Raw genomic sequence first — 13,330 nt, forward strand, 5'->3', positions numbered from 1 at the left:
GGTTTGTGCAAGTCTATTAACTTACATTCCACAAAAAACATTTTTTTTTTCTTTTTAAAAAGGTTTCCAACTTTATTTTTTACATTTCAAACCTACAGAAAAGTGGGCACTGAACACCCATATAGCCTTCACTTAGATTCACCAAATGTTAATATTTGATAGCATTTGCTTTCTCTCGTTTCAGACCACGCTATAATTGTTGACATGGCTGCATAGCATTCTGTCTTTTGGATGGCCTCAGATTTCTGAGCCAGTCTTCTGTTCCTCGATGTTTGGATGTGTCCAGTTCTTTTCATTGTTATAATCCAGGATAAGTTAACAGTCTTTGCTTTCAAAATTTTGTGTGCTACCATGTTTATTTTCTTGTGACAAATTTCTAGGACTGTAATTTATTGATCTAAGGGAGGCTTGTATTGTAAAGCAAGTGTTAAGTGACAATTGTACACCTACTCCCAGTAACAAACTTCCTCATCGAAATTTTACATCGAGGTCAGCAGACTGTGGCCCCCAGTTTGCTGACCCTTGTTTTCCTACTGCCTGCAAGCTAAGAATACTATTTACAATTTTTAAAGGCTTGAAAAAAAGTAAAAAGAAGAATACTTTGTGACATGTGAAAATTATATGAAATTCAAATTTTAGTGTCCAGTAGTAAAGTTTTAAACATAGCCACACTCATTCATTTGCTTTGATGAAAGAAATTTTCACACATTGAGGTATGGGGAAGTCATTCTGGCTTATACATGAGTTAACCTGAATTTTATGCTTACTAAAACAAAACAGCCTGTTTGTGGCTTATCAAACTTACACTGTACATCTGCTTTAATTATTAAAGAAAAGGGCGCATTGACTAGAAGTAAAGAATATCCATGTTAAAGATAAAGATTAAATGCCTCCCTTCCTGGGACGCCAATGCTGGTACTCCTTCAATGATAAGACTCCCTCCCCCGGTGCTAAGGCCATACTGACTTGCTCTGCACGTTCTGATCTGTTTTTTTTTTTTTTAACTTTTAAGGAATGTATCCCTGACCTGTTTGATGTTCTTTGTTCTGACAAGATACAAAACTCGGCTGAAAACCAAGCTTCTCCGGAGCAGTTCCTCAGAGTTATCTAAGATGCTGTCTTCTGGGCTATAGTCCTCAGTTTGGCTCAGTTTTACTCTTTTCTATTCTTATTCCTATCATAGATTGTTTATTGATTATTTCTGTCGACAACTTATTGTCTGTGGCTGCTTTCATGCTGTGTTAACCAAGAATTCCAAGAACGGAGGCGTGGTTGAAATAAAGAGGCATTTATTTGGGGTTTGTTAGGACTAGTCCAGGAGACACAGACCCAAGAAGCACTTGAATTGTGTTCTGCAGGACTACAAAATGGGGGAATTTTATAAAGGCAAAAAAACACCACAAGGTTACATAAATTGTCAAGAATTAGGATTGCAGCTGGTAAGAAGTGAGTGTGCTTGTTAAGCAAGCACTGGCTGGGGTTCAAAATGATTACATAGATGCCAAGGGGGGACTTTGAAACTACAAGGTTGCAACTAGCAGCTGCTAGCAGATATTGTTTTGAAAAGGGCCACTGGTGTCCTTGAGTTTGATACAGTTCAGAGAAAATTCAAGTTCTCAGTGGTGCAGGGATGTGTCTGAGACCAGATCCCCAACAGCTGCCCGACTCCATTTTTTGTATGTCTGAACTGTGATTACTCCATTATAATTTCAATTTGTCATCACTACAATGGCAGAGTTGAGTAGTTGCCAAAGAGACCATATGGCCTGAAAATTCTAAAGAATTTACTATCTGGCCCGTTACAGAAAAGGTTTGCCAATCCTAGCTCTACACAATCATGTCAGTCACCAGTACATAGGTTGGGACTATAATAAGCACATGGGCCTCCCTGGCTTCAGCTTGTGACTTCTTACTGGCTTATGGGTGGGCGTTTTCAGGCTTCTGGGAGATATGAGGCTCTTATATCTCTATTTATATTTTCTCTTCCTCCGGTCCAACCTCCTATCCCCTAACCTCCCCCAGCTCTGACTTAGAGATCTCTGCCTTTGCCTTTACCCAAGAAGAGTAAGAAATAACTGAGGCCCAGATGAGTTATAGCTCATTTGTTCATTCACTACCTACTTTATTTTCCACTGGATATTTGGAACCTGATAAAAATACATCCCATTAAATTGAAAAGTAAAGGTAAGATCACAGAAAATATGATTAACAAGTAAAAGATTAACATCAAAGAAGATTGGGAAGTATGTATGAAATTCACATCTGTGCATAGCTGTGAATTTGTCTCTGATCTTCCCACAGCCATAGCAAAAAGGAAATTGGGTTAGTTATGTCGATGAAAATAATCATTAAACAATCTAAATATAATAGGAATAGAAAAGAGTTTTATTTGAGCCAAATTGAGGACTCTAGCCTGGAAGGCAGTCTCTCTCAGATAACTCTGAGGAACTGCTCCAGAGAAGCTTGGTTTTATATCTTGTCAGAAGAAAGAACATCAAACAAGTCAGGGATACTTCCTTCAAAGTTAAAAAAAAACAGACCAGCACATACAGAGCGAGTCAGTACGGCTTTGACACCTGTTAAGGGCGTCTTAAACATTGGCGTACAACCATTGGCAACCCAGGAAGGGAGGCATTTAATCTTTAACATGGACATTTTTTACTGCTGGTCAATGCACCCTTTTCCTTAATAATTAAAGCATATGCACAATGTAAGTTTGATAGGCCACAGGCAGTTTTAGTTAGCATAAAATTCAAGTTAACTTATGTATATGCCAGAATGACTTCCCTATACCTCAATATGTGAAAATTTCTTTTTCTTTTTTAACATCTTTATTGGAGTATAATTGCTTTACAATGTTGTGTTAGTTTCTGCTGTATAACAAAGTGAATCAGCTATATGTATACATATATCCCCACATCCCCTCCCTCTTGCATCTCCCTCCCACCCTCCCTATCCCACCCCTCTAGGTGGTCACAAAGCACCGAGCTGATCTCCCTGTGCTATACAGCTGCTTCCCACTAGCTAGCTATTTTACATTTGGTAGTGTATATATGTCAATGCTACTCTTTCACTTTGTCCCAGCTTGCCCTTCCCCCTCCCCGTGTCCTCAAGTCCTTCCTCTACCTCTGCGTCTTTATTCCTGTCCTGCCCCTAAGTTCAACAGAACCATTTTTTAGAGTCCATATATATGTGTTAGCACATGGTATTTGTTTTTCTCTTTCTGACTTAAAACCATAATTCAAAAAGAGACATGTACCATAATGTTCATTGCAGCACTATTTACAATAGCCAGGACATGGAAGCAAACTAAGTGTCCATCAACAGATGAATGGATAAAGAAGATGTGGCACATATATACAATGCAATATTACTCGGCCATAAAAAGAAACAAAACTGAGTTATTTGTAGTGAGGTGGATAGACCTAGAGTCTGTCATACAGAGTGAAGTAAGTCAGAATGTGAAAATTTCTTTCATCAGATATGTGATTTGTATTGTTTATGAGGGAAAAACATACCAGTTCATCAGCAGAAGGAAATATTTCATGGCACTCAGCAGGAAACTATAAAATTAGAACTCTCCTTCACCTCCTACACTAAAATGAATTCCAGATGGATTAAAGATTTAAATGTAAAAATAAAACTATGAGCATGCTAGAAGGAAAAAAATGGAAGAATCTTTTATTATTCTCTCAGAGTGAAGTCCTTTCTAATCATGACATAAAATTCTCAAGTCATGAGAGAATATATTGATACATTGTGTACATAAAATTAATGTATGCATGATTAACTTAAAAAGCCTTAAAGCCAAATGACAAATGTGAAGAAAAATTTGCAAGAGATAGAAGAGATACAATCAATGGCTAGTTTACTTAATATATAAAGAGCGCTTACAAATCAATATAAAAGGCCAATAATTTAAAAGGAACTAGACAGAGACAATTCATAGATATACAAATCACTTTTATTTATTTATTTATTTATCTATAATTTTATTTATTTATTTATTTATTTGGCTGTGCCAGGTCTTAGTTGTGGCACACGAGATCTTCAATCTTTGTTGCAGCATGCGGGATCTTTAGTTGCAGCATGCAGGATCTTTAGTTGTGGCATGCAAACTTTTAGTTGCGGCATGCATGTGGGATCTAGTTCCCTGACCAGAGATTGAACCTGGGGCCCCTGCAATTGGGAGCACGGAGCCTTAGCCACTAGACCACCAGGGAAGTCCCACAAATCACTTTTAAATACATGAAAATGTGTTCATCCTAAATCATAATAGAGAAATGCAAGATAAAGATATGAAATGCTGTTTTTCATCTATCAGGTTGGAAAAGACCAGAAAGATTTGTAATACAGTTGACCCTTGAACAACAGGATTAAGGTTTGATCTGCATGGGTCCAATAAATATATTGGAAAATTTTTTGGAGATTTGTGACAATTTGAAAAAACTTGCAGATGAAACATGTAGCCTAGAAATATTGAAAAAATTAAGAAAAAGGTATATCATGAATGTGTAAAGTATATGTAGATACTAGTCTATCCCTACATAGGCATAAGATGAGTGATATAAATATAAAATTAATAGTGTTAGTTTTCTTACTGTTTTATAACTTTGCTTTCAAAGAATAACATTACCATACAGTATTCCTCTCTCCTTTCTCTCTCTCTCTCTCTCAGTTGGAGAAACTGAGTATCAGCCTATAATCACAGGTAACTGTTCGTTTTTTAACAGTAAACTTGTTTCTAAATTGGGAGATTGGGATTGACATATACACACTACTATATATAAAATAGATAACTAATAAGAACCTACTGTATAGCACAGGGAACTCTAGTCAATACTCTGTAATGGCCTATATGGGAATAGAATCTAAAAAAGAATGGATATATGTATATGTATAATTGATTCACTTTGCTGTACAGCAGAAACTAACACAACATTGTAAATCAACTATACTCCAATAAAAATTAATTTAAAATTTTTTAAAAAGTAAAAATAAAAAAGTAACAGTGTTTCTAATATTGTATTATGAATATGACAAATACTGTATGCCATAAAAATTTTATAATGATTCATTTATTAGTGTATAGGCTAGGCTACTGTGAAACAATTGTATCAATTATACTAGCCTATCATAAAGCAATCATATTGTGCTTCTTCACTATCAATGCATGAAACATTATAACTATAAATAAATATGAATATCTTTTTCACATTATCTTTTCATTTTTGATGTCTAGTGTTAGTAATACAGATAACATCTACAGTGTTCTGTTTTTAATGTTTATTTATTTATTTGGCTGCACCGGGTCTTAGTTGTGGTGTGCGGGATCTTTAGTTGCAGCATGTGGGATCTAGTTCCCTGACTAGGGATCGAACCCAGGCCCCCTGCATTGGGAACGTGCAGTCTTAGCCACTGGACCACCAGGGAAGTCCCTACAGTGCTTTGTATCATATAAGGCAATATTGATGTAGGTACTGACAGACGATTCATCTTGTAAACAGATGACTTGAACTTATCAATAAATACAGTACAGTACTATAAATGTATTTTCTCTTTCTTATGATTTTATTAATATCATTTTCTTTTCTCTAGCTTACTTTATTGTAATGATACAGTATATAATACATATAACATACAAAATATGTGTTTATCAACTGTTTACCTTATCAGTAAGGCTTCTGGTCAACAGTAGGCTATTAGTAGGTAAGTTTTAGGGAAGTCAAAAGTTATACGTGGATTCTTATGGGGAGCACCCCAACCCTTGTGTTCTTCAAGGGTCAGCTATATACTGTTGGTGTCACAGCTTAAGTTCTCTGGGAAGTAGATACTGAGATGGAGTTAGAAGTGCAGGTTTATTGGGCAGTAACACCTGTGAAAGAAAAAGGGGGGAAGGAGGATTGGGCAGGATTGGAAGCTGTCAGACCATGATGCCAGCCTGACAAAGTTGCAGCTAGCCCAACGAGGAGCTCCAGAGCAAAGATTACCTGTTAGAGGAGTCCTGCCTCACACTTTGAACCACCTCATTGCTCAGTAATTGGCTGGGGATAGTGGGACCTTGGCGCTAAAGCTGAGGTGAACCGCAGCAGAGCTAACAACTGGAGACTCTCAAGTAACCATACCTCTCGAAGCTGGGCAATGAGTCCTTTCCTGAAGAGGAGTCTGACAGGCTCATCTCCACGTTGGCCGCAGTTGACAGCTATGTGGGAAAGCAAATATTGTTACATGCTGTTTGGGAAGTAAACAGAGGAATATATATATATTTGAATTTTTAAAATTTTGTTTATTGTAAAATATACCTAAGATAAAATTGACCATTTTAACTATTTTTAAGTGTACTTCAGTAGCATTAAGTACATTCACACTGTTCTGCAACCATCACCACCATCCATTTCCAGAACTTTTTCATCTAGAATATCTTTAACTAGTTTAAAGTACACCTAACTCTTTGATCCAGAAATTCCACTTCTAGGAATTTATCCTACAGGTATATTAGCACCATTATGTATTGAAGTACAACCAGAACATGCATGGCAGCATCGTGTGTATTAGCAAAATATTAGAAACAACCTAAATGTCCATCAATGGTGGACGGGTCTAATTAAGGTACATCTGTACAAGAGAACATGAACTATTCACCAGAAAGTTATAATCCAGGACCTGTATGTACCCAACAACATGGCCTCAAAATAATAAAGTTTAAAAATAAAATTCTAAAACTTCTTTTACGATTTCTTGTAAGCCAGACAGACCACCCAGCAAAGATTCTCTTAGTCTTTGTTTCTCTAGAAATGTATTTTGTCTTCATTAAATTTTTGAAATTTTAAAATAATTGTAGGTTCACTAGAATTTGCACAAATAGCACAGAGAGGTCCTGTGCACTTTCATCCAGTTTCCTGCAATGGTTAAATCTTACATAACTATAGTACAATATTGAACAAAGGAGACTGACATCAGTATGATGTGTGTATATAGATAGTTCTATGCTGTTTTATTACATGTGCAGATTCAATAACCTCTACAACAATCAGGATACAAAAATATTCTCTCACTGAAATTATCTGCCTCATGCTACCCTTTCATAGTCGCACCCCCCTTCTCCCTAATATCTCTTAACTCCTGGCAACCACTAATCTGTTTTCCATTTCTATAATTTTGTCATTTCGAGAATGTTTTATAAATGGAATTATACAGTATGTGTCCTTTTGAGATTTATTTTTTTTCTCTCAGCATAATGCCCTGGAGATCCATCCAAGTTGTTGCAGGTATCAATAGTTCCTTCTTTTTGTTGCCAAGTAGTATTCCATGGTATGGATGTATTACAGGGTGTTTAACCATTCACCTATTGAGGGACATTTAGGTTGTTTCCAATTTTTGTTTTTGTTTTTTAAAATTAATTTTTATTGGAGTATAGTTGCTTTACAATGTTGTGTTAGCTTCTACTGCACAGCCATACATATACATATACATATATCCCCTCCCTTTTGGATTTCCCTCCTATTTAGGACACCACAGGGCATTAAGTAGAGTTCCCTGTGCTATACAGTATGTTCCCCTCAGTTGTCTATTTTATCCATATTATCAATAGTGTAAAGAAATATGCACCATTAAAAAAAAAATAGTGTATATGTGTCAATCCCAATCTCCCAATTCCTCCCATCCCATCCCTTTCCCCCTTGGTATCCATACATTTGTTCTTTACATCTGTGTCCAATTTTTGGCTATTACCAATAAGGTTGCTATGAACAATTGTGTACAGATTTTTGTGTGGATTTAAGTTTTTATGTCTCTAGGTTAAATGTCCAGGAATGCTATTGTTGAGTTGCATGGTAGTGATGTTCAATTTCTTTAAGAAACTGCCAAACTATTTTCCAGAGTGGCTGTAACATTTTATAGTCCCACCAGCAATGTATGAGTGACCCAGTTTATCTGCATCCTCTCTAGCATTTGGTGTTGTCACTATTTTAAAAATTTTAGCCATTCTAATAGGTGTGTAGTGATATCTCATTGTGGCCTTAGTTTGCATTTCCCTGATAGCTGAAGATGTGGAACCTCTTTTCCTGTGCTTGTTTGTCATTCGTATATCCTCTCTCGTGAAATGTCTTTTCACATCCTTTGCTCATTTTCTAATTGGCTTGGTTTTTGTTTTGTTTTTTTTTAAACTTTTGAGTTTTCAGAGTTCTTTACATACTCTAGATACAAATCCTTTGTCATACATATGGTTTGCAAACATTTTCTCCATCTGTCTTTTTGTCCTCTTAATGGGGTCTTCTGCGGAGCAAAAGGTTTTAATTTTTGAAGTCCAAGTTATTGATTATTTTTCTTTTTGGATCATGCTTTTGGTGTTATATCTTCACAAGCCTAGCTCCCAAAGATTTTCTCCTATATTTTATTCTAAAAGTTTTGTAGTGTTATGTTTTACACTTAAGTTTACAACGCTTTAAAAAACAGCTTTATTGAGATATAATTCATATGCAATAAAATCCACACATTTGAAGTGTACAATTCAATGGTTTTTAGTATATTCACAGAGTTGTGCAACATCACCACAATTTAATTTTCAAACATTTTCATCACCCCAAATTGAACTCCTGTGCCCATTCTTCAGTCCACTCCAGCCCTAAGCAACCACAAATTTATTTCCTGTTTCTGTAGAGATGCATATTCTAGACATTTCATATAAATGGAAACATACAATATGTGAGCTTTTGTATCTGGCTTCTTTCATTTAGCATGATGTTTTCAAGGTTCATTCATTTAACATTTATTTATATTTTATTGTAACATTTATTTGTATTTTATTCCTTTTTATGTAACATTTATTTGTATTTTATTTGTATTTATTTGTAACATTTATTTTGTATTTTGTTCCTTTTTATGGCTGAATAATATTCCATTGTGTGTATATACCACATTTTCCCCTATTTTGCCAGTAGAGTAAAATGTAAAGTCCTTACCTCCATTTAAGTCCCTTTATCCTCCTCCTTTTATAATATTAAGTATTGCCTCTACACACATTGAAAACCACATCAAACAATGTTATAATTTTTGCTTCAACCATCAAACATGATTTAGAAAACTCAAGAGAAATCAACTCTATTTTATTTACCCCTGTATTACTCCTTCAGTTGTTCTGACTTCCATTCTGGTGCTCCAAGATTCCTTTTTTCATTACTTTTCTGTTACAAGGATTTCCTTTAGCCATACTTTCAAAGTAGGTCTGCTGGTGACAAATTCTCTAAGATATTTTCATCTGAGAATGCCTTGATTTCCCTTTTATTCCTAAAGGGTATTTTTGCCGGTTAAAGACTTCTTGGTTGACATGTTTTTTTACTTCATCACTTGAAAAATGTTATGCCAATTCCTTCTGGTCTCCATGTTTTCTGATGAGAGATTCACTGTCATCCAAATTGTTTTCCCACACGTATAAAGTATTGTTTCTCTCTCTTTACTTTCAAGAATTTTTGTGTTTAGTTTTTCAGAAGTTTGACAATGATGTGTCCAGGCATGGGTTTCTTTAGATTTATTCTGTTTAGAGTTTGCTCAGCCTCTTGAATCTGTAGGTTTATATTTTTCACCAAATATGACAAAATTTCGGGCATTACTTTTTCAAATACTTTTTCAGCCCTGCCCTCTTTTGCCTCTCCTTCCAGGACTTCGATGATACAAATGTTGGAGTTTATGTTCTACTGGTCCCTGAGGCTCTACTCATTGTTTTCAATCTATTTTTTCTCTGATGTTCAGATTAGGTATTTTCTATTGTTCTATTTTCGGGTTCACTGATTCTTTCCTCTGTCCTCTCCATTCTGTTTTTGAACCCATCCATTGAGTTTTTTTTAACTCAGTTATTGTATTTTTCAGTTATAAAATTTCTGTTTGGTTTTTCTCTGTATCTTGTGTTTCTTTGCTTATGCTTAGATTCTCTGTTTTTTCATTTGTTTCAAGTGTGTTTGTAACTGAAGCATTTTTATGATGGCTGCTTTAAAATCCTTGTCAGATAATTCTAACATCTATATTGTCTTGGTGTTGGCATCTGTTGTTTGTTTTTTTCATTCAACATAGGATTTTCCTCATTCTTGGTATTATGAGTGATTTTCCATTGCATCCTTCACTTGTGGGTATTATGATATGAGACACCGTGCTGACAGCAAAAAGGGAGTATTGCCTCATTACTGCCAGGTAGTGGTCAAAGTCCCAGTTCCCCCCATAGCCTCTGTTGATACCCTGGTGGGGGTACCTCATTATTGCTGGGTAGAGGTGGGAGTTAATACTACCCACTAGGCCTTTGCTGACACTGCCCTGGCTAGGAAGGGGTCAGGGTCTCATTGCTGCTTCCCACGTGGCCTCCACTGACACCAGTGGGTAGGATCTTTATTACTGCTGGATGTGGAAGTCCAGGGTCCTTACGGAGTGTCTAGGTGTCTGGGGCATCACAAGGGGTGTAGCCTCATTACTGCAGGGCGGGAATGAAAATCTTGGCTTCCCATTCAGCCTTCTCTGAAACTACAATGGCACGAATGGGCAGAGATAGTTTGCCTTCATTTTAAAGCACATATTTGACATAGAGTTATTGCTTGACAGTGTTTTTCTTTCAGCACTTTTAATATTATTCTATTGCCTTCTGCCCTGCATTGTTTCTGATGACATGTCAGCTTTAATTGTATTGTGATTCCTTTTTTGTGTGATTTTTTTTTCTTGTCAGTTTCTAGGTTTTCTCTTTGTCTTTCAACAATTTAACTATGGTGTGTTTAGGTGTGGGTCTGTTTGTGTTTTCCCTTCTTGGAGTTTGTTGACCTTGTTGGATGAGTAGGTTAATGCTTTTCATCAAATTTAGGAAGTAAGTGGACATTATTTTTCAAATATTTTTTTCTTCCCTATTCATTCTCTTCTCTTTCTGAGACTCCTATTACAGGTATGTTTGTACATTTGATGTTGTCCTATAGGTCTCTGAGGCTCTCTTCATTTTTCATCATTCTTTTTTTCCTGTTCTTCAAGTTGGACAACCTCTATTGATCTACAAATTCACTGATTCTTTTTTCTACCAGGTCAAATCTGCTTTTGAGATCCTATAGTGAAATTTTCATTTCAGTTATTGTACTTTTCAACTCCAAAATTTTCATTTGGTACTTTTAAAAATAATTATCTTTCTTCATGGATATTCTTTATTTGATGAGTCATTGCCATCATACTTACCTTTAATTCTCTAAACATAGTTTCTTTTATTTATATTTATAATAGCTGTTTTGAAGTCTTTGTCTACTAAGTGCAACATATGGGCCCCTTCATACACAGCTTCTACTGAATGCTTTTTTCCTGTGTATAGGTCATACTTTTCTGTTTTCTTGCATATTTCATAATTTTTTGTTGTTTTTGGGGGGAGGTGTGAAAACAGGATATTTTAGATAATATATTGTAACAACTCTGGATTCTGAACCCCCCAACCTCTAAGGCAGCAGTCCCCAGCCTTTTTGCCACCAGGGACCGGGTTTCATGGAAGACAATTTTTCCACCGAAAGGGGGGTATGGTTCAGGTGGTAATGCGAGTGATGGGGAGCGATGGGGAACAGCAGATGAAGCTTCTCTCACTCGCCCGCCACTCACCTCCTGCTGTGTGGCCTGGTGCCTAACAGGCTGCGGACCCGGGGGTTGGGGACCCCTGCTCTAAGGGGTGTTTTTGTTTGTTTTGTGACTTGCTTGGACTATTTCTAAAGAGTGTTCTTCCTCAGTGTCTGGCTGCTTTTATTTCTGCCCAGTGTTTAAAAACATTGTTTTTATATATTTAAGCCTGGCCTTGTTAGGGTAGTCCCTGGGTCAGCATAGCTTAGTTGTCAGTCAATGATTGGTCAGAGATTATACTTAGACACCTTGAGGCAGTAAGGCGACTACCCTTTTTTGATGGATCTGTGTGTAGCTTGGGGGAATGCATTAAAAGTGCAGCTATTTTCCAAGTATCTCCTGGCTTTTACTGTCTACATTTACAGTGTTTTATGTTCAACCAGGGTTGAGTACCTTGCTAGGGCTGGCTCCAGTTTTTCCTGAAGATGCATGAAGATTTGCTCATGTGCACGGTTCTTCTAGATCACTTGGTAATTAGGATCTTATCAAGGCCTGTCTTGTCTGTGTCATTCCCTGGATCTCCCTGTTAAATTTATGACTGACTTGTTGGTTTATTGCTTGCCCCAATCAGTATTGAGGCCTCAGGCTAGCTGTGATGTTGACCTTTCCTGATTGTTAGCCACTGAGATCACTGATGTTTTTGATAATGCCCCTGGGCATGAAATTTTCCTCACTCTGCTCTAAAAAAAGTCAGCCGCCTCCTGCAGCAGAGCTGCTTGTCCTTGGGGACTGTTCTTTCCTAGTGAAACTTCTGTGTCTCAGAGCTGGAGGGGGCAGGAACAGCTCCAGGTTAAAACATTACAGACTCCCATCATTCTTACTGAGATTCAAGTAGATTTTCTCGAATAAGCACTTTTCAATTTGTTGTATAATTTTGGTCCATTTCCAGAGTCTTTAACTGGTTGTTTTTTGACAATTTTGTCCACTTTTGTAGCTGCTTTTTGGGGAAAGGATTTGCCAAGCTCCTCACTTAGCCATTCTAGAAGTCTCTCCATTCCTGAAACTAGATTTTTTGATTGCATCATTTAATAAGTGTTAGTATGCTTAATGAAAATTTGTGCCAGTATAAATTAACAGTTTTGATACAAAAGACTTATGCATGCTGTGACTTAGACTCTTAATCAGTTCCAAAAATGCTTAGTCACCATGCAGAGTCTGCATTTTTATATGTTTATTCATATATATGTGATGCTTGTGACACATGAGAATGAAGAGATATTGCATTATTCCCCAAAATGGGTGACAAAAGTTTGAAGTATCAATAAATGAGTAATATTATTACTCTCCTTATTAATGGTGCCTTTATTTCAGGGACTAGTTTTTTTGTCTTTTTTTCACATGTTAGCTCTGTTTAAGATTCTTTTCTCACTTCTAGGGGAAAAATGTGTTTCTCCTTTACTATCCCTCGTAGCAGAGGAAATATTGCCTCCTTGCCATGGACATTTCAGTTCATACATTGACGTGCTCAATCAGATGGTGTCTAAAGTATGTATTAATACTTACATAAAGAAACTAGATATCACTTTAAGCTTCCTCTGCTACTCCTTTCTTTTTTTTTAAACTTTTATTGGAGTATAGTTGATTTACAGTGTTGTGTTAGTTTCAGGTGTACAGCAAAGTGAATCAGTTATACATGTACATATATCCACTCTTTTTTAGATTCTTTTCCCATATAGGCCATTATAGAGTACTGAGTAGAGTTCCCTGTGCT

Source organism: Eubalaena glacialis, chromosome X, assembly GCF_028564815.1.
Source record: "Eubalaena glacialis isolate mEubGla1 chromosome X, mEubGla1.1.hap2.+ XY, whole genome shotgun sequence".
Taxonomy (NCBI): domain Eukaryota; kingdom Metazoa; phylum Chordata; class Mammalia; order Artiodactyla; family Balaenidae; genus Eubalaena; species Eubalaena glacialis.